Source organism: Trachypithecus francoisi, unplaced genomic scaffold, assembly GCF_009764315.1.
Source record: "Trachypithecus francoisi isolate TF-2019V2 unplaced genomic scaffold, Tfra_2.0 Lachesis_group0, whole genome shotgun sequence".
NCBI classification, from domain to species: Eukaryota; Metazoa; Chordata; class Mammalia; order Primates; family Cercopithecidae; genus Trachypithecus; species Trachypithecus francoisi.
In genome coordinates, this window is record NW_022681453.1 from 45,228,390 (window position 1) to 45,252,595 (window position 24,206).

At 36.2% G+C, this 24,206-nt stretch overlaps 1 long non-coding RNA gene across 1 annotated transcript in view; it reads left to right on the top strand.

Annotated features, from left to right (window-relative positions):
• The first annotated feature begins 2,324 nt into the window (after positions 1-2,324).
• The window catches only part of LOC117083159, a 152,610-nt gene continuing 130,728 nt past the window's right edge, over positions 2,325-24,206 (top strand). Inside the window, exon 1 of the long non-coding RNA XR_004436975.1 lies at positions 2,325-2,414. This is a non-coding gene — a long non-coding RNA (uncharacterized LOC117083159). The remainder of the gene's footprint in view (positions 2,415-24,206) is intronic.

Here is a 24,206-nt window from a genome sequence, read left to right on the forward strand (position 1 = left end):
TCTCCTGAATAACAGCAATACTGCCAATATATAGAGATGCTATCAGATACAGAAGAAACAGCCAGCTTGAATAATTCTTGCATTTTACTCTTTTTTCCCCACTCTCAGAATTGACTCCTTTGTATTTGTTTTTGTGAACAGTCTTAGTTTTATAAACATGAACACTAAGACCCCTGGTGACTTGGATAAATGTTCATATTTTAATTTTTGTAATAATGCTGATTATAATTTTTTCTATCAGGGGATGACTCAAGTGAATTTAAACCTCAGTTCCTTTTTTCATATTGATATTTGTGTTTTTCCAAAAACTTCAAAGTGTGCAAACAGCTCTGCTTAAAGGAGTCTTTATTATATGGTACATGTTGCAGATTAAAGGTTCCAGAAGAGAAAAGGTTTTCAGGGCCCAAAATGTTATCAGTGAACTATATCAACTTTATAATTAATCATCATCTGCTATGTCATGCTTGCTCTCCATCTGGTTGGGTATCAGGTGTGATGTTGAATAGTTTCAGTACATTAATTCCCAACTAGTGACTACTGGTGGCAGGCAGATTCGGTTATTCTGTGAGTATTTATTGACTCTGTTAATTGTTTCACAAATCATTATTGACTACCATACACAGAATGGCAGATGGCCAATAAAGTGTTAAATAATATTTTCTGTACTTTTGTGATCTCTTGGTAGATCTTATATTTTAAAAAATTTAAAAATAAGAAGCATTCTTTCTTTAAGAGGATGAATGAATTATGATATAAAACCAAGCTATGAATAATTTTAGTATGAAAATGAAGCCTGATTTAAAATAGAGTAATGAAGACCAAATTAACCCTAAATGCTCACACAATTAAGGGCTGTTTTCAGGATCTTTGGAGCTTCTCTGAAAATGAGTGTATTAGAAAGTGTTCTAGTAATCAATATTATAACAGTAGAAGTGTGAACCTGGGAAAGAATCCAGAGGGAGTAGAATAGTCCATGGCACAAACGCTTTTTGGATGGAATAATGAAAGTGAGACAAAGGTAAATTTATGTTTTTTCCAGTGTTTTTATGCATTTCCAGCGTTTTTATGTTTTAAATTTCAAAATGGTCTAACAGAAATTCAGTAATGGAATATGTTTAATTATTTTCACCTTTAAAACTTCAGAAAAAGAAATTTAAATTTCAAAAATTTGCTGAGTGAGAAATTTTTTTTTACTTTTGTAATTATTTTATTTTATTTTTAAATTTTTTTATTATACTTTATGCTCTAGGGTACATGTGCACAACGTGCAGGTTTGTTACAGATGTATACATGTGCCATGTTGGTGTGCTGCACCCATTAACTCGTCATTTACATTAGGTATATCTCCTAATGCTATCCCTCCCCCGTCCCCCCACCCCACAATAGGCCCCGGTGTGTGATGTTCCCCTTCCTGTGTCCAAGTGTTCCCATTGTTCAATTCCCACCTATGAGTGAGAACATGCAGTGTTTGGTTTTCTGTTCTTGTGATAGTTTGCTGAGAGTGATGGTTTCCAGATGCATCCATGTCCCTACAAAGGATATGAACTCATCCGTTTTTATGGCTGCATCGTATTCTATGATGTATACATACCACATTTTATTAATCCAGTCTGTCACTGATGGACATTCGGGTTGGTTCCAAGTCTTTGCTATTGTGAATAGTGCTGCAATAAACTTCATGTTTAGGGTACATGCTGTGCACATGTACCCTAGAACTTAAAGTATAATAATAAAAAAAAAATTTTATAATGGGGAAAAAAATAACAAAACAAATATATCATTAAACATCTACATACTATAGGGAAAAGTCCTAAAGAAGTCTTGCAGTGAATTAAGCTATATTTAAAATATTTGCTATGCTAAAATGTAACAAATGCTTATTGGTCCAAATAATAATACTGGGATCAATGGATGGGGATCGGAGAGAAGGAGATTTTAGTGCAATATGAGCAGACACTTACAGAAAGTCAATGAGGTATAATAGGAAGTACACTGAACTTGGAAAGCAAACACTTTGGTTTGTATCTCTGCAACAACATGCTATTGTACTGGCTGTGTGGTATCAGAGAGATCAGTTACCCTCTTTAAATCTTAATTTCCTGACTCATAAAATGAGGATTATTAAAAACAATCTTCTCTTTCTACTATACAATCACATGACTATCAAAAGTAATGTCAATGAGACCCTTTTCTAAACTGTAATGTGCTGTTCAAATGTGAAATTATCACCTATTAGAACTTTATCTTAATGGAACTTTATCTTGCCAAGTAATAGGTTCTCTTTCACTTGAGTCACAGTGGCCATTCACACTGGGTCTTCCACTTTAGCTGGAGGTTAGGATGAGTGCTCTCAAGGGTCTCCTCAAACTGGGAGATCATCTGGTTTTATTCACGTGAAACTTTTCATTTTGCAGGTAAGGAAATCAGAGAAGTAAGGTAACTTACCCCAATGTAATTGCTAGAGCCAGAACTCTCTTATCATAAATGACATCATTTTTTTTTTTCTGGGATCATGTGGGCTTTGATCTTAGCTTTATCTTGGCTTCCTTTAGCACTTTCTGTCATCTTATTTTGATTGCTGTTTTCTTGCTTACTGACTCATGAGCACATGCTTTTGACTTCATACACAATAATTCCTCCACACTTTGAAGAGATCTAAGTAATAGATCTCTCAATATTCTGATGGCTCGACTGGTTTTTAGAAGAGATAAATCACTCAAATGACTGTTTCACTTGATACTGAAGCTCAGTATGTGTTCTAAGCTGAAGTTAAACTTGGTATGGTCATCTAGGAATTGAACTAGCATTGATACAATGTAACGACAGTACTAGCTATATGAAAGACTAAAACATTAGCGAATGATTTTATAATAATCCACAATGTCCGACTATATAAATTGAAATAAAGAAAAACATCATTACCCCTGTAACATCTATAAATATTAATAAGTTTAAATTTCAAAGAGTGGTATTTTCTAGTGTCTAAGGCAATATTTTTCAATGAAATAAGCTTTCAGTAGATATTTACTTTGATTGGTTTCTAATATGTAAAATAATTGAAGAGAAGATGGTTTTCTCACTCAAATTTAGCAGTCTAATATGATGGCAATGGAGTGGGAGAACAACAATAGACTTAATCAATTACCAATGACTTGGTCTCTAAGTTTGTCTCAATCAATATGTATCTTAGCATGACTCAAGTTACTTTATTTAAAAAGTCTGTGTTAGAGAAATGAAATTACTTGATTTTCTTTATTATTTGTTGGCCATCTTCACTGAGATTATCAAATCTGTTAAATTGGAAATATTTTTCTTTCTCTGAAATCTCACCATTAAAATACTGTGATTCTCAAACTCCCAATTTGGAAAAATTAATTTTCATATTATTCTAAATTTAGAGAGGACAATATTATGTAATTTTGATAGAACAAAAAGTCAGAAATATACAGTGAAATTATAATATATTGATCTGTTTTAACAACAAACCATACTTGCTAATATTGAGAAAAAATATAGTTAGAAAATGCTATTCCTTGCATATTGGAGAAAACATTTTATGTCTGTAGCCTTTATAGCCCTCTGTTTACTAGTCCATTGAAAACTTTCTCTGGGTATTGGAAAATGCAGGAAAAGACTGTTGACTGACTCATGTATCAATACTAGGCAGCCTTTTTAAATGGTTTATTACATTTCTTATACTTGTGATTAACAAGTATGTGAATGATATTGCTATCTACAAATTTTATAACTGGATAATGTTTCTTAAAGCTGAAGTTTTATTATAGTCACATGCTTGAAAATAACTTCATGAAATCTCAGCATTTTCTCCATCCATTGATGGCTTAGCATATAGTGTGGTCCTTAAATGTTAATTATTATTATCCCAGAAATGGGTGAGCTGAGTTAGACGTATGTAACAAGTCACAAGAGACCATGTTTGTTCTTTTCTTGAGTCTTTACTCAATATCTTGCAAGCTACATAAGGAATTTACTATTCTCATAGAGAAATTTTAACTTTTAAAATATTCTCCTTTTGTTCTTTATTCTTTAGAGTGCAAATGTTGGCTGTCACAACACAAAGTAGTTTATCACTTTCTCTCAGAGAAAGTATTCCTGTTTATCTGCACAGATGTGGGATTAATGACCAGTACTTTTGAGTTTGCCCACTTAAGCTATCTGATGCCCACAACAGCTGAAGTGCTCAAGGTTCCTGCAGCCAATATATAGGCAATTCTACACCCATCAAGCCTAGAATTGTTATCAGACTTTGAATTGAAGAAACTTTTGCTGCTCCAGTTTTTCATACAGAATTTCAGAAAATTATTATTGGAATTATCTTTGAATATTTTACTCATATTGCAAATAGGATGCTAGACATTGGGAACACAAATAAAATATAAATCTTAATTTCAAGGCAATTAAAATCAGAGAGAGATACAAACATATTACTATTTATTTGTAATATATTATTTACTATAGTGTCACATTATATCATCAATAACTTGATTAGACAGATGGAGAGCATCATATCATGAGATAGGTGAGTAGGAAGTTTTCAGTTAAAAGTTGCACTGTCAGCCGGGCGCAGTAGCTCACACCTGTAATCCCAGCACTTTGGTAGGGTGAGGTAGGTGGATCATCTGAGGTCAGGAGTTCCAGACCAGCCTGTCCAACATAGCAAAACCCGTCTCTACTAAAAGTACAAAAATTAGCTGGGCATGGTGGCACATGCCTGTAGTCCCAGCTCCTTAGGAGGCTGAGGCAGGAGATTTCACATGAACCCAGGAGGCGGGAGTTGCAGTGAGCCAAGATCATGCCACTGTGCTCCAGCCTGAGAGACAGGCTAAAAAAAAAAAAAAAAAAAGTTGCAGTTTAAAGAATAAGGTTGAATTTGAAGATGAAGAGAATGGAGAGGAAAAGAGGGAGAGATGTGAAGAGATAGAAAGGGACACTTTAAATATATAGGAGTCCAGGCAACATACAAATTATAAGATTTATGGGACACTGGGTAGCAAGCTTAGCAAGCCAGATAGCAGAAGCAAACAGTACTAGGTGATTAAATAATTTTCTTATAAGTTCTTAAACTTATAAGAAAGCCAAAATTCTAAAACTTATAAGAAAGCATTGGATGGTCTCACTCTGCAAGCTTACTTGAAAGCATTTGAAGTTCTCACTCTCACTACCCAACCTATAGGGACACTTATCCCTTTTCTGAACTCTGGCAGCTACATTAGTATTACATATTTAATTTATTATTGATACATGAAATTCCTTGTCATATCTTAAAAATTCCTTTGTCTTAAACTGCAAATTAAGCCTTATTGCTTTACTTTTCACATACATAAACTCTTTGAGGGCAGGGTTTGAATATAATAATATAATGTACACCCTACATTGCATACATGGATCACACGTAGTCACTATTTAATAGTACTTTGTTTGTTAAACTACATACTTTGTGTGGATATTTGTTTTGATTTATTATCCCCAAGTACTCTTGAATTTTGTTCCCTCCAAAAAAGACATGAGTTCTAACACCCAGTATCTCAGAATGTGGCCTTATTTGAAGACAGTCTTTAAAGGGGTTAATCAAATTAAAATAAAGTCATTAGGGTGGGTCCTAATCCAATATGACCAATATCTTCATAAAAAGAAGTGTAGCTACATCAAGGGAAGATGGAAGATGACCATCTGCCAGCCAGTGTCCCATAGAGCAGATTCTTCCTAGCAGCTCTCAAAAGGAACCAACCCTACCAACACCTTGATTTCAGATGCCAGCCTCCATATCCTCTAGACAATAAATTTCTGTTGTTGAAGCCACCCAGTCTGTGGAACTTTTTATGGCAAAAGCCCTAGTGAACTAATACATCCTCTAAAATGACTTCACAGTCCTGTTAAAATCTTTCAAGCATGCATTTTTTTTAAAGTCACTTAGGACTTAAAGTTTGTCAAATCCCCTCAATTCCCGATCTCACCAAATAATTGCTCAATCTCTGCTTCTATTGGCATTAGAAGACCGGACCTTACTGATACATAGGGAAAGTGTCACCACATACTTTACCATTTCAAATGCAGCTCACGCTCATGAAATAAGTTTTGTAAGTACCCTCAAAGGTTATTTGTCAAATTGCCAGCTGTCAATCATCTCTCAATTACCCACGTATGAATTATTCAGAGCTGGTTTAATCTCAAGCTGATTTCTTTTTGCCTCCAAGCACACATCTGATCTCACTCTCTGTTCTAGCAGTTGATATGTGCTTAGGGAATGCAGACTAATGTTAATATTAGCCTGAGCAAACACTTAAAAGGCTAAATCTGTGTCTAAAAGAAATTAATGCATTTCTCAAAGCAAACATGTATCATCTTTGCATTATCAGATGTTTTGGATTATTTAATACCACATCTTGTTTCCTTGATAATCAAGAGTCTAACAAGCCCTATGCTTACACTGTTTATAACTTTAGGTTATAAATCCTTAATCATCATGTGATTTTTATTTCAGTTTTCTACATGTTCAGGACAGCATTACAGTGCCTACTAATATAGGTTAGCAACATGATATGGTTTGACTGTGTCTCCACCCAAATCTCATCTTGAACTGTAGTTGCCATAATCCCCACATGTCGTGGGACAGACCTGGTGCGAGGTAATTGAATCCTGGGGGTGCTTATCCCCATGCTGGTATTCTTCTGATAGTGAGTTTCCATGAGATCTGATGGTTGAATAAGGGGCTTTTCCCCCTTTTGCTCCACACTTCTCCTTGCTGCCACCATGTGAAGAAGGATGTGTTTGCTTTCCTTTCCACCACGATTATAAGTTTCCTGAGGCCTCCCCAGCCATGTGGAACTGTGAGTCGATTAAACCTCTTTCTTTTATAAATTACATAGTCTAATAAATTACACAGTCTAATAAAAAAACAGCTAATGTTTTTATTAGCACGATGAGAACAGGCTGACTCACATTGCAAGACTGAATTCTATCCTGCAATCTTAATTACTTACATCGGAAGACCTTATTGTATTCTACTCTCAAGTCTGAACAACTCCTGTCTCTTTGGTGACTGCCCATCCTTGATGCACAAGTGAGTCCAAGTTGCCATTTCATGCAGCATTATCAACCATCTTCCCAGTCCTTATTTCTGGTCCGGGGATAGATAACGGATTCAAGATAGATGGCTATAATTTCTTTCCTAAGAATTTGGAATTGGGGCTCAGTGAATGAATCCATCTCTTCAGGTACTTAGATCTTATTATGTAAATTCAGAATCTGTGGATGGCAAAGTTGTCTGGCTTTTGAACTGAGAAGCAGACAGTGCAGGTCAACAAATAAGAGAAAAAGATGAGGTTTCCAGGCTCTGACTGGTTTCTTCCAGATGCCCTGTTGCAATTCTGGCCTTGAGTGTTGTGAAACTTCTCCATATCCTTATAAATTCTAACTGTTTGATAAAATGAAGCCTGGTTATGGTTGTGTTTCCCACAGCTAACAAAGCAATCATCCGGCCAAATCCCCTTCTTTTAAAAATGAGACCATTGGAGTACAGGAAAGCTAAGTTGTGGGTCCACATTCACAAATAATTTGTATTAGGACTAGGAAAAAGGCATGTAACTCCAAATTCCCAGGCAATAGTTTGTTTTGAGATAACTGTTCAATGCAGTTCTCAATCCTCAAAAATAGTAGAGTTAGAGCCGAATAATAAATTTATCTCTTACTAAAAATAACTCAATCGTTGTCTAGTATGCACGATTTACATTGTAGGCCCTTGAGATATAGCAGTGGACAAAACAGATGAGGTGCCTGATTTCATGAAGCTTATATTGTGAAAATTATACTCTATCATCCAGATGGTTGAGATCCTTTAAATTTTCCTATAAGCATGAGTACATTTGCAGAAATGCATCTTTTTGTGAAGTCTTCCCTGAGACAAAGTTTATGAATATGCAAAATGGCTGGCTGCAGCCACAGGTACAGTTTGTTCCCCATGGAACGCTGAGAAGCCAGCTGGTCCCCAGGATACAACAGGAAAGGGAAATACAACATAAGGCGTTGTAGGGCATATTTACAGTTTGTGCCCCATGGCTCAGTCCTATCCAATATGTCAGCAAACTGAGAAAGTTTAAGGAATTTTATCTCCTCAGAGAAAATAGTGGTTGTAAATATATACTAGACTTTTTGCGCTTTTTTTTTTTTTTTACTTTGGTCATGAGTCTTTCACTAATTGCTGTAGACCTCCTGGCATCAACCAACTGACATTTATGCCCTAGTATTTAGGATTCTCAGTATCTCAAAACTGTAAAAGCTACATTTGCAGGCACAATCATTTTAACTCCTTAACCTCACACTTAAGATTCCCCATGGTCAGGCTACAAGGTGCCTCGTATGTATTACAAGAATTTAGTAACTGGTAACTGAAAGAATGAATTATTTCACTGTTTTCCTCCAACTCCACACACTCAGGTCAAGCCAAAATATTTACTCTTCCTGCGTACTTCCACCACCACCACCCACCCCCATGGTTCCTTTCCACCTGGGCTTTTGATTCTGCCATTCAATGTCCTGAGAGTACCTGCCTCCTATCTCTGAGCTGTGACAACCTCTTCACCAGCTGCAGCTCTACCTGTCTTCACTGATGGTGAACTTGTTTAAAGAAGCTGAATAAGTGGCTCAAGCCTGTAATCCCAGCACTTTGGGAGGCCGAGACGGGCGGATCACGAGGTCAGGAGATCGAGACCATCCTGGCTAACACGGTGAAACTCCGTCTCTACTAAAGATACAAAAACTAGCCGGGCGAGGTGGCGGGCGCCTGTAGTCCCAGCTACTCGGGAGGCTGAGGCAGGAGAATGGCGTAAACCCGGGAGGCGGAGCTTGCAGTGAGCTGAGATCCGGCCACTGCACTCCAGTCCGGGCGACAGAGCGAGACTCCGCCTCAAAAAAAAAAAAAAAAAAAAGAAGAATTCAGACATGTGCTTGCCTTACATTAGTTATTCACTACAGCACATAGCTATGTGACCCTATTCTGACCAATGGGCTATGAAGGGACATTTGCTAAGAAAGAATTTTCCTTCATGATAAAATTAAAGTGTGCAAAGAAAGCCCCTTCCTTCCTGTTTTGTCTGTAGAAAATAATTACAGTGAGAGGTGAATTTGCTGAAGTCAACTTGCCACTCTGACTGGGAGGTTGAAACCATCTCTGGGAAACCCAATCAGAGTCCCACCATTATTTGGCTACTTGACTGATCTAGGATCCAGGTGCCAGGTGTGTCCAGACTTCTTGTTACAAGGGAAAAATGAATCTCCACTCTAAAACCACTTCCAATTGGGTATTTTGGCACTTGCACCAAACCCAAGTGCACCTTCTCTTTTTTTTTTTTTTTGAGACGGAGTCTCGCTCTGTTGCCTAGGCTGGAGTGTAGTGGCATGATCTCGGCTTACTGCAAGCTCCGCCTCCCGGGTTCACACCATTCTCCTGCCTCAGCCTCCCGAGTTGCTGGGACTACAGGAGTCCGCCACTATGCCCAGCTAATTTTTTTCGTGTTTTAGTAGAGACGGGGTTTCACCGTGGTCTCGATCTCCTGACCTCGTGATCCGCCCGTCTTGGCCTCCCAAAGTGCTGGGATTACAGGCGTGAGCCACCGTGCCCGGCCAAGTGTACCCTTTTATGTTTAGCCCTCTATATCTTTTATTAAAGTTATTTCCTTATAACTTACATTTATATCATACATTATAAATTACTAAAGTGTTGTTCTCCCCATGGTTAAAAAAAAGAACAAACTGAAGCTAGAAGCTATGTACTGTTTGAAGGCACACAGGTGGCAAAGAGCAAGGCTAACTTTAAACTCATAGCATCCTTGAGGTATGGCTTCTCTTGAATAGTTAGCCAGATGCTGGTGATTTTTACCAATCCTATATTTTCATGGATTGCTCTTTTGCAATTAGCCTTCCTTCCAGAAAGCTATATTTATGTCAATGTTTGTTCATTAATGACTTCATAATTCATATAATAACTATGCCTGGCTGTGGCTTCCCTGTGGAGATAATTCTATAAGTAGCCCACATATTAAGACAGTACAGTATTCCTCAGATACATAAGAAGCAGGATAGCTTAGTAGTTACACCTAGTATGTAGTAGGTATGAGTTAAAGTGTTGGATTCATACCCTGGCTCCACTTTAATTCACTATGGGGCAAAGAAAAGGTAATGGTAGAACATATGTTTGAATCAGCTCTTTCTCTAAAGCCCACTGTAACACCCTATTAGCTGTTATTGTTGCATAAAACCATTTAATAATTGATGTTTTTCTAACCCCAAAATCTGGCAGACATGGCACAGTATCTTAGGTATAGTTGATATTCAAAATGTGTTCAAATGAATGAAATTTGTTAAGTAAAAGTCACCCAACCTTTCTTGTACTGAGATTAGTACTTAGTAATCCAAGTTGCCTCAAGAGAATATACAAAGGCGAATAGTAAATACTGAGTTCTTTATTTTTAGCAGTCTGGCCTTGTTATAATTCTCACCTCTCTCTCCCCAAATCATAGGAATTATGGTTAAGGTAAAATATCTTTTGTAGCCCCCCAAATGTTATAGCACAAGAGGTTTAATTGAGTTTTTAGTAATATAAAAACGCATGATTGCCCACAGCATTTCTTTCAGGCCTTAATCCCATGGGCTCAATCTAACAAGTTTTAAGTTTTTTGTTTTTGTTTTTGTTTTTTCACTGTGTTAAAGCTCATCTTAGCAGGTTTCTTTGCTCTATCTCTACATATACTTTTGAGTGTGTGGGGCCACAGTTACTTTCAGAGTCTTATTTGCTCAAGAAGACATAAGAATCCAGTTCTTTCAAGAAAAAAGCAAATTAAAAAGTTATTAAAGCATGTATCGCCACTTGACAAGCCCCTCTGGATCCATTTGAGCTTATGACCATGGTGAGTCTTCAGAAAGGGTTTTATTTCACAAACCACTGAGCCCTTTCAAGCCACATGCTGTTTGATAATTAGGGACTATATTATCTGTGATAGAAACCCAGTACTGAAGAAAACAGTGAAAGAGACTAATATAGACAACCAGCTGTTGTTTTCCTGCCACTGTACTGGTTGACTTAAACTATGTTGCCATCCAAATTTATTTTGAGCTAAAACTCTTTTACTCACAGTAATGCAATGGCAAACAGAATATTGTGACGTCTAGGCTATACTGCCATATCAATAGCCAACATTTGTGTGGTCTTTGCAATTTACAATGTACTTTTACATCATTTATCTTATTTAAACTTCACAATATCCTTGTGAACTAGGAAAATGTGACCTCCTTTTGGAGGTTAAACAGATAAACAGACTACATGACTTGTATAAGGTCTGAGGGTGGATCTGGAACTATCTGGCTTCTACTTTCTTCTTCATTGTCATCCTCATTATCATCTATGCTTCAGGATTTGGGTACTGTAGAAACTTCAGGTGGATTTTTCTTATTTTTTTATGTGACCTGTGCTGAAGTTTCTACCTTTGCCTATAGCAGAGTCATTTGAATAACACTACCCAGAGCTCCTCCTCTAACTACGTTTGACTGAAGACCATTGGTCCTTTGACCCTTTGTACATGGGGTCAGCTCAAGTTAATTGGCAATTCAAAACCGTCATTCTCTGAGCTAATAGGAACAAAAGGATCTTATGGAAGCAATTCCTAGGAGATACTTCAAAGCAAGGCAACATGGCTGTTTTAGAAATTTCTCCCTTGGTAATTGCCTTCTCACCATATTTCACTAGCTTTAAATTTGGAGACTGAAAGATGAAGTTTTACCAACTGAAAACACATCTAGGAAATTTTTAGGAATCACCTCTCTAATAGTTTATTTAGGAAAGTTCTCAGTTTTATTAATCTTTGTGTTGCCTTTGAAGCCAAACCTGCTATTATTGCAGATCCTGCTTCCTGGCAGTTGGAACACGTGTTTATAATCATTACTTCCATTTCTTTTTTTTTTTTTTGAGACGGGAGTCTCGCTCTGTCGCCCAGGCTGGAGTGCAGGGGCCGGATCTCAGCTCACTGCAAGCTCCGCCTCCCGGGTTCCCGCCATTCTCCTGCCTCAGCCTCCGGAGTAGCTGGGACTACAGGCGCCCGCCACCTCGCCCGGCTAGTTTTTTGTATTTTTTAGTAGAGACGGGGTTTCACTGTGTTAGCCAGGATGGTCTCGATCTCCTGACCTCGTGATCCACCCGTCTCGGCCTCCCAAAGTGCTGGGATTACAGGCTTGAGCCACCGCGCCCGGCCTACTTCCATTTCTTGAAGACAACCTTTGGACTTTACTGATTGCTTTATCTTAGTTAATACTCACCTGACATCCCTGAGTTGTCATTTATGACACTGGCAGACAATTTTAGCATCATTGTCTTTAACACATTCAGAAAATGAAGAATATGTGATTATTTAGTGAAAATATGAGTACTGGTATTTTTAGTGTTTCTGATGCTTCCTTTATGTTCATAAGGACTATAGAGAGATTGCTGTTGATTTTTTTTCTTTCTTTTTTTCTCTTTTGAGATGGAGTCTCGCTCTGTTGCCCAGGCTGGAGTGCAGTGACGCCTCAGCTCATGCAAACTCCGCCTCATGGGTTTAGGCCATTCTCCTCCCTCAGCCTCCTGAGTAGCTGGGACTACAGGTGCCCGCCACCTCGCCCGGCTTGTTTTTTGTATTTTTTAGTAGAGATGGGGTTTCACCGTGTTAGCGAGGATGGTCTTCATCTCCCGACCTCGTGATCCGCCCCTCTCGGCCCCCCAAAGTGCTGGGATTACAGGCTTGAGCCACTGCGCCGGGCCGAGATTGCTGTTTTTACACTGTTACCTTCCCCCACTTCTTGAAAAGGCAAAGACAAGATAAGTATCATAGGCAATACTGAGAAATATATTTCCAAGTAAATATTTTTCCTTAATTCTATCCCTGTTGTTTCTTCTCTTGCTTTCCTTCCTTTCTTGTTTTCTATCTTTCTCCCTCTAATTCTTCCTGGTATTGGCTCTGATGCTGTACAGAAACCTAAAAAAATGTGGCACTAATTTCAGAGAAAACGTGGTTCAATTAAAAATCTTGATTCCAAGTTTAAACTAAGATTATAAGCTACAGTGTGGCAGAAATGATCTAAAAACCAAGAATATTTCTCTTACAATATATGTGCTTCATTAATACTTCACAAATCTAGGGTCTTTTTTAAACCAGTTTTTTGCAGGGATTTCTTAAGTTTGGAATGTATGCTTTGGAAGAAATTCTGAAAGTTTACTAAAGATACTTAGGACAGCTGTAAAAGGAAGGCCTCAGCCCGGAAAATTAAAGTGAAATAATGAGTGTAGAATCAGTCTCATGTGTGTTGCTGCTAGACATATAGTCACAATGACTTTCTCTCCATTTCTGGAACATGCCTAGCATGTTCTCATTTGTCAAACCTTACTACTTTCTAGCCTTATACCTGCTATTTTCTTTTCTGCTATCTTTGTGTAAATTACTGTTTCTCAAACATCAAGGCTCAACTCAAATGTCATCTCAGAGAAGCCTTTCTTTGGTCAGTCTAATGTAGATACCTTTGTTATTCTCAATCACCATATTTTATATGTCATTCATTGCAATTATTTTAATTTTTACTTGATTTTGTCTTTCCCAAGGTTGGGATTCAGAAACTGATATCCCCAGATATGGTGCTTTGACAGGTGGTTTGACATGGGGAACTGAAGAAGCCTCAAGTTCTCTCCGACCTCCTCCCAGCCCCCATCTCTCCCAGGGCACAGCATGAAGTTGTTCTCTGACGTTCCCTTATCTTCCTGGACCCACCAAAGAAGAAAACAACTAGCCTTGGTCCCCTCCTTGAGTTTTCATTGCCTAAACTCATACTGCAGGGAGACAGATCAAAGTCCATCAATGCACCTGGACAGACTTTGTCATAGGCCATTGTCTGTTTTGCAAACCCACAGATTTTGTGCCAAACCATTGTATATTCTTCAAGTCCACTGAACTCTCTGAAAAATCATTTACTGCCCCCACCCCCCAAAATCATCCACATCTCCCCATCTCCCTTTCCCCTAAGAAGGGTATATAGCTAGCTGTGTCCCGTTGTGGTGGGGTAATTACTCTGTGATCCTCCTCTGTGTACATTAACATTTGCATGCCTTTTCTTCCAATAATCTGAGTGAAGGGAGGTTTTCCCTTGGCCCCTACACCCTCAAAATGTAATTTTCATGAGGCTAGATACACCGTTTATATTGTTTCTATTTTATTCCAGCAACCAAATTGGAAACAAGCACATGGCAGGAACCCAATAAATATTTGTTGAATAAATGAGTGAAGTATTTCCTCACAATTATTCTGAATTATTGGTATTACTGGTGGGGAGTTGGGCTAGGGAATACAAGGAGATGTAAAATGCTGGAGCTGTTCTCATGTCTGCTTAAACTTGGGAGGTTTTTTTAAAATAAAATTTAAAAATTTTATGTTTTGCTTAAAAATTGGCTTATTGGGTTTTGCTTAAGTATTGGTTTAATTTTTTGGTATTAATGGTCTATTGAGGTATAATTAACCAGTAATAATCTGCTTCATATATAAAGTGTATACATTGACAAGTTTTGACATATGTATATGTCAAATACATGTATACACATGTATACAGATATCATCATTACAATTAAGATCATGAACATAACAATCACACCTTGCAAAAGTTTCCCCTGTCACACTGTCTCACTCCCTCTTTCCTGCCCTCCCCACACAGCTAGGAAGACATTGCTATGTTTTTCTATCATTAAAAATTAAGTTTCTTTTCTGAAATTTTATATGAATGGAATTATTGAGTATGTAGTTGTTTGGGGCCTGACTTTTTGCCTTCAATATAATTATTTTTTAATCCATCCATGTTATTGCATATGTCAATGGTTTATTCAGGTTTGCTGCTGAGTAACATCCTGATTTATGAATATACCACAATTTGTTTATCCATTCACTGTTGATGGGCTTTTGGGTTCCAGTTGAAACCATGACAAAACTGCTATAAACATTCATCTACATGTTTTTACATGAACATACTTTTATTTACACTGGGTAAAAACCTCACAGTATAATGGCTAAGTCATATGGGAGACATATGTTTAAGTTTTTGAGAAATTGAGAAATCATTTTCCAAGCAGTTGTACCAGTTTACATTCCCATCAGTGTGGTATGAGAATTCCAGTTCTTTTACATTTTTGACAACCCTTATTATAGTCAACCTTTTCAATTAGTCATTCAGGTAGAAATGTACAGGTATCTCATTGTGGCTTGAATTTGTATCTCTCTAATGATTAATGATGTTGAGAATATTTTATGTACTTATTTGCCATCTGTATATTTTCTTTGGTGATGTGTCTATTCAAGCTATTTTCCATTTTTTGACATTGTATCTCTTTTTGTTATTGACTGACTTGCAAAAGCTCTTTATATACTATACCTATGAGTGTTGTCAGATATACATTGTGCAAATATGTTTTCTCAGCCTGTGACTTGTCTTTTTATATTTATAACAGTGTCTTTTGAAAAGCAAAGGTTTTAAATTTTAATGAAGTCCCATATATTGTTTCCACTTTATATATCTTTCTATTTTTGTTACGTTTAAGAAATCTTTGCCAAACCCAAGAAACTAAGATGTTTCCTTGTTTTCTTCTGGAAATTATATAGTTTTAGCTGGCATGTTTAGAACTATGGTACAGTTGGTTTATTTGAAGTAAGTTTTTGTATATGGTATAGTTTTAATTTTGTACATGATATAGTGTTAATTTTTATATGGTTAACTGATTGCAAATGGCTATTTAATTGTTCTAGAAGTATTTGTTGAAATGATTACAATTTTTCCATTGATTTTCTTTAGCATATGTATCAAAATAATTGGCCATATGTGCTTGGCTCTATTTCTGAACTCTCTATTCTGTTCTATTAATCCATTTGTCTTTACATCAATGCTATACTGCCTGGATTACTATAGTTTTCAACAAGTCAAAATTTAGTAGTGTAAGTTTTACTTTGTTTTGTTTCCAGCATTGTTGGCCTTTTAATTTTCATATGGATTTTAGAATCTGTTAATTTCTATAAATAATCATGTTAGGATATGGCTTGAGATTTAATTAAATCAATAATGAATTTGGGGAGAAGTAAAATTGTTGACAATATTGATTCATGTGATACGTGAACATTTATTCAGATCTTATCTAATTTCTCTGAGCAATATTTTGAGGTTTACGTTGCACAAGTCTTTCACAATTTTTGTCAAATTTTTCCCTATTTACATTTCTGATACTAATAAATGGTATTTCACCATTAAGTATAGCGTTAACTAGCGGTTAATCATTTTTATTGGCCATTTCAAAGAATCAATCTTTAGTCTGATTGATTTTTCTCTATTTTTGATGTTTTCTGTTTGGTTACTTTATGTTCCTTTTTCTTATTTTAGGTATAATTTGTTCTTTTTTAGTTTCTTAAGATGATACTTTGGGTCATTTATTTGAAACTTCTTTTCTTTTGTAACATAGGGGTTTAGAGCTATAAAATTTTCTTTAAACACTGGTTTAGTGTATCCCACAAATTTTGATATGTTACTTTTTCATTTTTATCCAAATTACAATAAATTCTAGTTTTTCTTTTTTTTTTTTTTTTTTTTTGAGATGGGTCTTGCTCTTTTGCCCAGTGCAGCAGCATGATCATGGTTCATTTCAGGCTTAAACTCCTGGGCTCAAGTGATCTTCCCACCTCAATCTCCAATATATCAAAGTAGCTGTGCTAATTTTCTAAAAATATAGTTGGAGTCATGGGGTCTCAGTATGTTGTCCATATAGGTCTCAAACTTCTGGGCCCAAGCAGTCTTCCTGGCTTGGCCTCCTAAAGTGCTGAGATTACAGATGTAAGCCATGGCCTGGCATTAATATTTCTTCGACCCATGAGACAGTAGAAATAATAATTTTTTGGCTCCATGAATTTGGAGATTTTGAAAATAGCTTGATTGGTTTCTAATTTAATTTAAATATTGTCTTTGAACATATTTTGTATTATTTGAATCAGATCAAATATACTGGTGACTTGTCCGTCACTGAGAATGTGGTCTGTCCTGGTGTACTTCAAAATAATGTATATTCTACTATTTGTTGGGTAGAATTTTCTAGTAATTTCAAATTGGTCAATTAGTTCAAATTGATTGATATCACTGTTCAATATGCTTTCTAACTTTTTGTCTATTTGTTTTATAACTTATTAATAGAAAGACATACAGATTTTCAACTATGACTGCAGATTTGTCCATTGCTTCTGTCTGGTCAGTTTTTGTCATGAATGTTGAAGCTCTGTCACTAGATACATAAATGTTTGGTTTGTTGTCTCATCTTACTGAATTGATCTTTCATCATCATCCAATAACCCTTTTTATTTCAGGTAGTGTTCATTGTTCTGAAATCTATTTGATCTGATATCAATATAGGTCCACCTGTTTGGTGTGGATTAATGTGGGAATAGTCTGTTTTCATCCTTTTATCGTTAAGTTTTTTGTATATTGGAGATGTGTTTAAAATAGTATATCTACTTTCAGCCAAGGTATGTTTACCCTGTCTACCACAAACAATTAGAAAACTGGACAAAACATATGAAACAGTTATTTCCAACATAGAACATCATGCAGTGCAGAGCAGTAACTCCCGAAATAGTGGAAACAAGTCAAGTGAGTTCTTCAGTTAAAGCAGCTTACTGCATGGAGACTGTTTCCAGGCAGCAGTAGAGAAGCAGAGAACTAATACGGAACTCAAAGGACACACTCTGAGCTGCAGAAATGGAGTTGAAAGTGAAAGGTTGATGAACCTATAGAAATAGAATTAGACACTGTTTAAAATGAAACAGAAAAAAAAAAACTAAAAAATAAGCAGAATATTATTGAACTGTGGGATAACTTTAAGTGACCTAATATATGGGCAACTGTAGTTCCTGAAGGAGAACAAGGAGAGTGAGAACAAAACAGAACAAATTTTAAAGATATAATGTCTGAATTTTTCAAAATTTGAAGGAAACTAGAAATAAAGAGATCTGAAAATTCATATACATCCCAAGCACAAGACACATTAAAAAAACTACATTAAGCCACATTGAAATCAAATTTCTGGAAGCAACTGATAAAGACACTGTGCTAACAGCAGTCAGAAAAAGAAAAAAGACACGTTACATACTGAGGAGTAAGATAAGAATGGCAGAAGAGTTCTCATAAGAAACAAAGTGAGCCAGAAGACAGCGGAATAGCATCTTCAAAGTACAGAAAGAATAATCTGTCAACCCAGCATTCATAGCGGGAATATCTTTCACTAATGAAGACAAAATAAAGACTCTTCAAGCATAATCATTCAAGAAGCATTTATCACCAGCAGACCTACCCTTGAGGAAATGTTAAATAAACTCCTACAGGCAGAAGGGAAAAGATTCCATACGAAAATCTAGATCTTCACAGAGGAATGAAAAACCATGCAAACAGGAAATTGATGTATAAATATATGAGGTTTTTTCCCCCTATTTTTAAAGTATATTAAACATATGACTATGTAAAGCAAACATAATAACAATGTATACGCTAGTTTATAACACATGTAAAAATAAAATATACAAATAATAGCACCAAGGATGGAAAAGGAAGCATAACATTATTATCTGTTTTTAAAATTACATCCTTAAAATGGTATAATATACCTTATTACATTAAAGGTATATCCTATTAACTCTAAAACAACTACTAAAAAGGAATTATTGATCTACCAAAGAGATAAAATGAAATTATAAAAGCATAAATAATCCAAAAGGCAGTAAATGAGGAAAAGTAGATTAATAATATTTCACAAATAGAAAAATAGATTGTAAGATGATACATTGTAACCCAACAATGTCAATAATCATAGTAAATGTAAATGGTCAAAGCACCTCTATTATAAAGACGGAGACTGTCAGAGCAGATTAAAAAGTAAAACAAGCAAGATTCAAGTACAGTAATGTCTCCTTCAATAATAGAGGTACATTATGAGAAATACATCACTAGGGAATTAAGTCATTGTGCAAACATTATAGAGTGTACAGTCATTTTGCAGTAAAAGGAGATGGGTTCCAGGATTCCTCATAGATACCAAAATCCATGGATTCTGAAATCCCTTATATTAAATGTCACATGATTCATATAGAAACCATGTATATTCCCTGTATACTTTAAATTATCTGTAGATTACTTATAACACCTAATACATTGTAAATTCTATGCAAATAGTTGTTATATTGTAGTTTAAATTGGTATTGTTTTTATTGTTGTGTTGATTTAGCTTTCCAAATATTCTTTATCTGTGTTTGGTTGAATCTATGGATGCAGAACCTATGGATATTGGAGGACTGGCTCTGCTTACACAAATCTAGGTGATATAGCCTATGACATTTCTATTCTATATGGTAGCCTTTTGCTCCTGGGCTACAAACTTGTACAGCATCTTATTCTACTCAATACGGTAGGCAATTGTAACACAAAGGTGATCATGTATGTATCTAAATATAGAAAAAGGACAGTAAAAATGCAGGATTATAATCTTACGAGACTGCCATTCTATACATGGTCAGTCATTGACTGAAACATCGTTACTCAGCACATGACTGTGCATGCTGCTTACAGCTATATTGCCAAGGTATTCCTTTTACATCTTTAAATGTTCAAATAAAATTATTAACTGTAGAAAAATAAAACACCAAAAAAAATACTAGATTTGAATTGTGCACCTTGCTCAAAATAAAACTAATGAATTAAAAATTTGAGGATAAGATTTGAGCACAATTTTGCAAAATTAGCTTAAAGTAGTGGGCATGGGATAAAGACAGTTTCTAACCCCCACCTACTTCTCTATCTCTTGCTCATTATTTCTTCTGAATTTACCCTACAGTCTTGTTAATTTGCACTCAATTCTTCAATTTTCCCTTTACCTGTCTTTACCATTCCTTTGTGCCTTTGCATATACTGTTCTATCTGCCTGAAACCTGCTTTCTACACTTCTATATCTAGGTAAGTTGTGCTCATCTTTCAAGACTTCGTTCATATCTTCTCTTTGAAGACTTTTTGATTTCTCCAAGCTATGTGATTTATATTTATACTTACATAACGATACATGGCTTTAAACAAAGCATTCTCTTTTAACCCTTGATACAGCCCCTGAGTCACGCATTACTTTTTTTACCATGAAAAAAACTTGGGACGAGAAATTAGATGAATTGTAAAAAATCTTATGTACAACATATGACAGAATCAAGACTTGAATAGCAGCCTTATCACTCATTGTAGTGTAACACAGTAGGTTCACAATAATGGACAGGATATATGTTGTCACAATGTTCTTTCTCACTGAAGTTCTTATATATTCAATAAGCAAATGGAAATACTCTCTGAGCTTCTTACAGGGCTTATGGTAGGTATGTAAACAATGCTTGCTTCAGTCTCCATTAAATCACTTTAAATGAGATAATGTGAGTATACAGAATAATGCTATTCAAATGCTAAATGCTTTTGTGAGCAAATGAGATTTTCTGCTTAAATTCTTCTATCATATTTTTCCTATTTTCAGAAAGAAAATAGGGGCAATTACAATAATGGAAATGCTAGTGACTGGATTTGTCAATAGCATTGTTGAACTAAGTTAACAAACATCTTAACTTTTCATGAGCAATTATATAACTAAACTGGTTTACATAGAATGATATCAGAATTACCTCATCACATTCATTTTTCTTTTCATCAGGAGTGACACTGTTGTAGCAGAGCAGTTATTTTCTAGCTGGTGTCTATCATCACATATAAGATTATAACTGTGAAACTGATTTTTTCCCATTATAATAGAGTGGATGTACCCTGCTTAGGTTTGAATGTAGGGCATTCCATGAACCTCAGGAAAAAATAGCTGGTAAGGAAAGGGAGGAACAAATAGGCCAGAACTAAGAGGTATACATTGGCTATGGGACTGGCTTTTCCAAAGATTCAGATGAACAGAGCAAGTCACAAATTCCAGTTGGTAGACTTAGCTACAATTTTTCCTGGTGTAGACTTTCAAGGGGAAATGATGAGATTGTAGAAGCATGTCAAAAACGATTGTAGGCACCGATGATGCTCATCAAGTAAATGGCAACACTTTCATTTGGTTCAGATTCCCATTAACCACTTTGTGATGGCTAACTGTTTGGACTGGATGTAAAACAGGATTCTACCCAACAATTAGAAACATGGAGAGAGCTACAATGTACATCTGACAAGCAGTTCATCTCTAGACATATTATAGACTTCAAATTAAGAGCCTAACTTCTTAAGTTTGAGCTCTTCATGTTTAAGGTATGGTCCTAATTGGGTTTAATGGAGCAGAAACTGCTAATTCAAGGACTTAAGTACTTACTGATGATATAGTATAGATAGGCAGCAGGCAATAATTGGTCATGCTATTTAATTATTTACATTTTTGGAGAAAAATAATGTAAGTTCTTGTCCTAAGTAAAGACAGTCTCTGTGTAGTTTTCATCTTTCAAATCAACTGACAATAAAAAAGAGAAAGAGTAAAAGAAAAAATGAATATTTTTCATAAACTAGAAAATAGAAATAATGCCAAATCACAATTAAGAAAAGCCTAAAAATGCATTGAAAATTAAAACTAGACACAGGAAAACACAATGATGTTTGTAAATATTTCAGAACAACTATTCAGAGTTGTCCAAAAGTATATTTCATACCCTGAGGAGGAAAATAAATTCCTCTCTTTGAATATCATCATACTAGTTGTGTAAGATGTGCTGCTAGAGCCTTCCTAATCTCTGCCCTCCACAATATCATAACACGTGAGTGGCAGGGCCAAATAAGGAAATGCACAGAAAAGCCACATGGCAGAAGTCAGAATGTCATTGTGACAGTGCCAATTAAACCTGGATGGGATTCGGTTTACATCATTAGAAGGACTCATGACAAATCAGTTTCCACTCGGAGCAAGGCCAGAATACAGACATGCCATGGAGCAGGTTATTTCTGAGAATGTGTTCTGAAGCAATGGACTAACATCCTAGAGGCTGGCTGATCCACCCCACATTCCCAACTACTTCCTGACACCATTCTTCAAAGATTATCTGGTCTAGAAAAAAAGTACTCCTATTTAAAAATGAGTAACCATTGAAATAAAAGAGGACACAAACAAATGGAAGAACATACCATGCTCATGGATAGGAAGAATCAATATCGTGAAAATGGCCATACTGCCCAAGGTTATTGAGATTCAATGCCATCCCCATCAAGCTACCAATGACTTTCTTCACAGAATTGGAAAAAACGGCTTTAAAGTTCATATGGAACCAAAAAAGAGCCTGCATTGCCAAGACAATCCTAAGTCAAAAGGACAAAGCTGGAGGCATCACGCTACCTGACTTCAAACTATACTACAAGGCTACAGTAACCAAAACAGCATGGTACTGGTACCACAACAGAGATATAGACCAATGGAACAGAACAGAGTCCTCAGAATAATACCACACATCTACAGCCATCTGATCTTGACAAATCTGAGAGAAACAAGAAATGGGGAAAGGATTCCCTATTTAATAAATGGTGCTGGAAAAATTGGCTAGCCATAAGTAGAAAGCTGAAACTGGATCCTTTCCTTACTCCTTATACGAAGATTAATTCAAGATGGATTAGAGACTTAAATGTTAGACCTAATACCATAAAAACCCTAGAAGAAAACCTAGGTAGTACCATTCAGGACATAGGCATGGGCAAGGACTTCATGTCTAAAACACCAAAAGCAATGGCAGCAAAAGCCAAAATTGACAAATGGGATCTAATTAAACTAAAGAGCTTCTGCACGGCAAAAGAAACTACCATCAGAGTGAACAGGCAACCTACAGAATGGGAGAACATTTTTGCAATCTACTCATCTGACAAAGGGCTAATATCCAGAATCTACAAAGAACTCAAACAAATATATAAGAAAAAAACAAACAACCCCATCAAAAAGTGGGCAAAGGATATGAACAGACATTTCTCAAAAGAAGACATTCATACAGCCAACAGACACATGAAAAAATGCTCATCATCACTGGCCATCAGAGAAACGCAAATCAAAACCACAATGAGATACCATCTCACACTAGTTAGAATGGCAATCATTAAAAAGTCAGGAAACAACAGGTGTTGGAGAGGATGTGGAGAAATAGGAACACTTTTACACTGTTGGTGGGATTGTAAACTAGTTCAACCATTATGGAAAACAGTATGGCGATTCCTCAAGGATCTAGAACTAGATATACCATATGACCCAGCCATCCCACTACTGGGTATATACCCAAAGGATTATAAATCATGCTGCTATAAAGACACATGCACACGTATGTTTATTGCGGCACTATTCACAATAGCAAAGACTTGGAATCAACCCAAACGTCCATCTGTGACAGACTGGATTAAGAAAATGTGGCATATATACACCATGGAATACTATGCAGCCATAAAAAAGGATGAGTTTGCGTCTTTTGTAGGGACATGGATGCAGCTGGAAACCATCATTCTTAGCAAACTATCACGAGAACAGAAAACCAATCACCGCATGTTCTCACTCATAGGTGGGAACTGAACAATAAGATCACTTGGACTCCGGAAGGAGAACATCACACACCGGGGCCTATCATGGGGAGGGGGTAGGGGGGAGGGATTGCATTGGGAGTTATACCTGATATAAATGATGAATTGATGGGTGTTGACGAGTTGATGGGTGCAGCACATCAACATGGCACAAGTATACATATGTAACAAACCTGCACATTATGCACATGTACCCTAGAACTTAAAGTATTAAAAAAAAAAAAAAAAGAGTAACCACAGCAACAAACGCTATGGAAGCTACAGAATCATCTGCATAAGACTTAAGAGGGATGAAAAACAGCCAGGAGAAAAATAATTCAAGCCATAAAAGTTATACAGCAAAGCAAATTTAAATTATGAGTTATACATAAGTGCTACTGGAAATACAAAAAAAAAAAAAGTCAAATTTCAATGTTTCAAGGAGTTTAAACAAGATAAGAAAAACAACAAAATTATGAACTAAAAAATAAGCTGAAAGGCCTTAGTGAAGACATGGAAGAGATAAACACTAACATTGGGAAAGCAAAAGTCACATTTGCAGGAATAAAATGAAA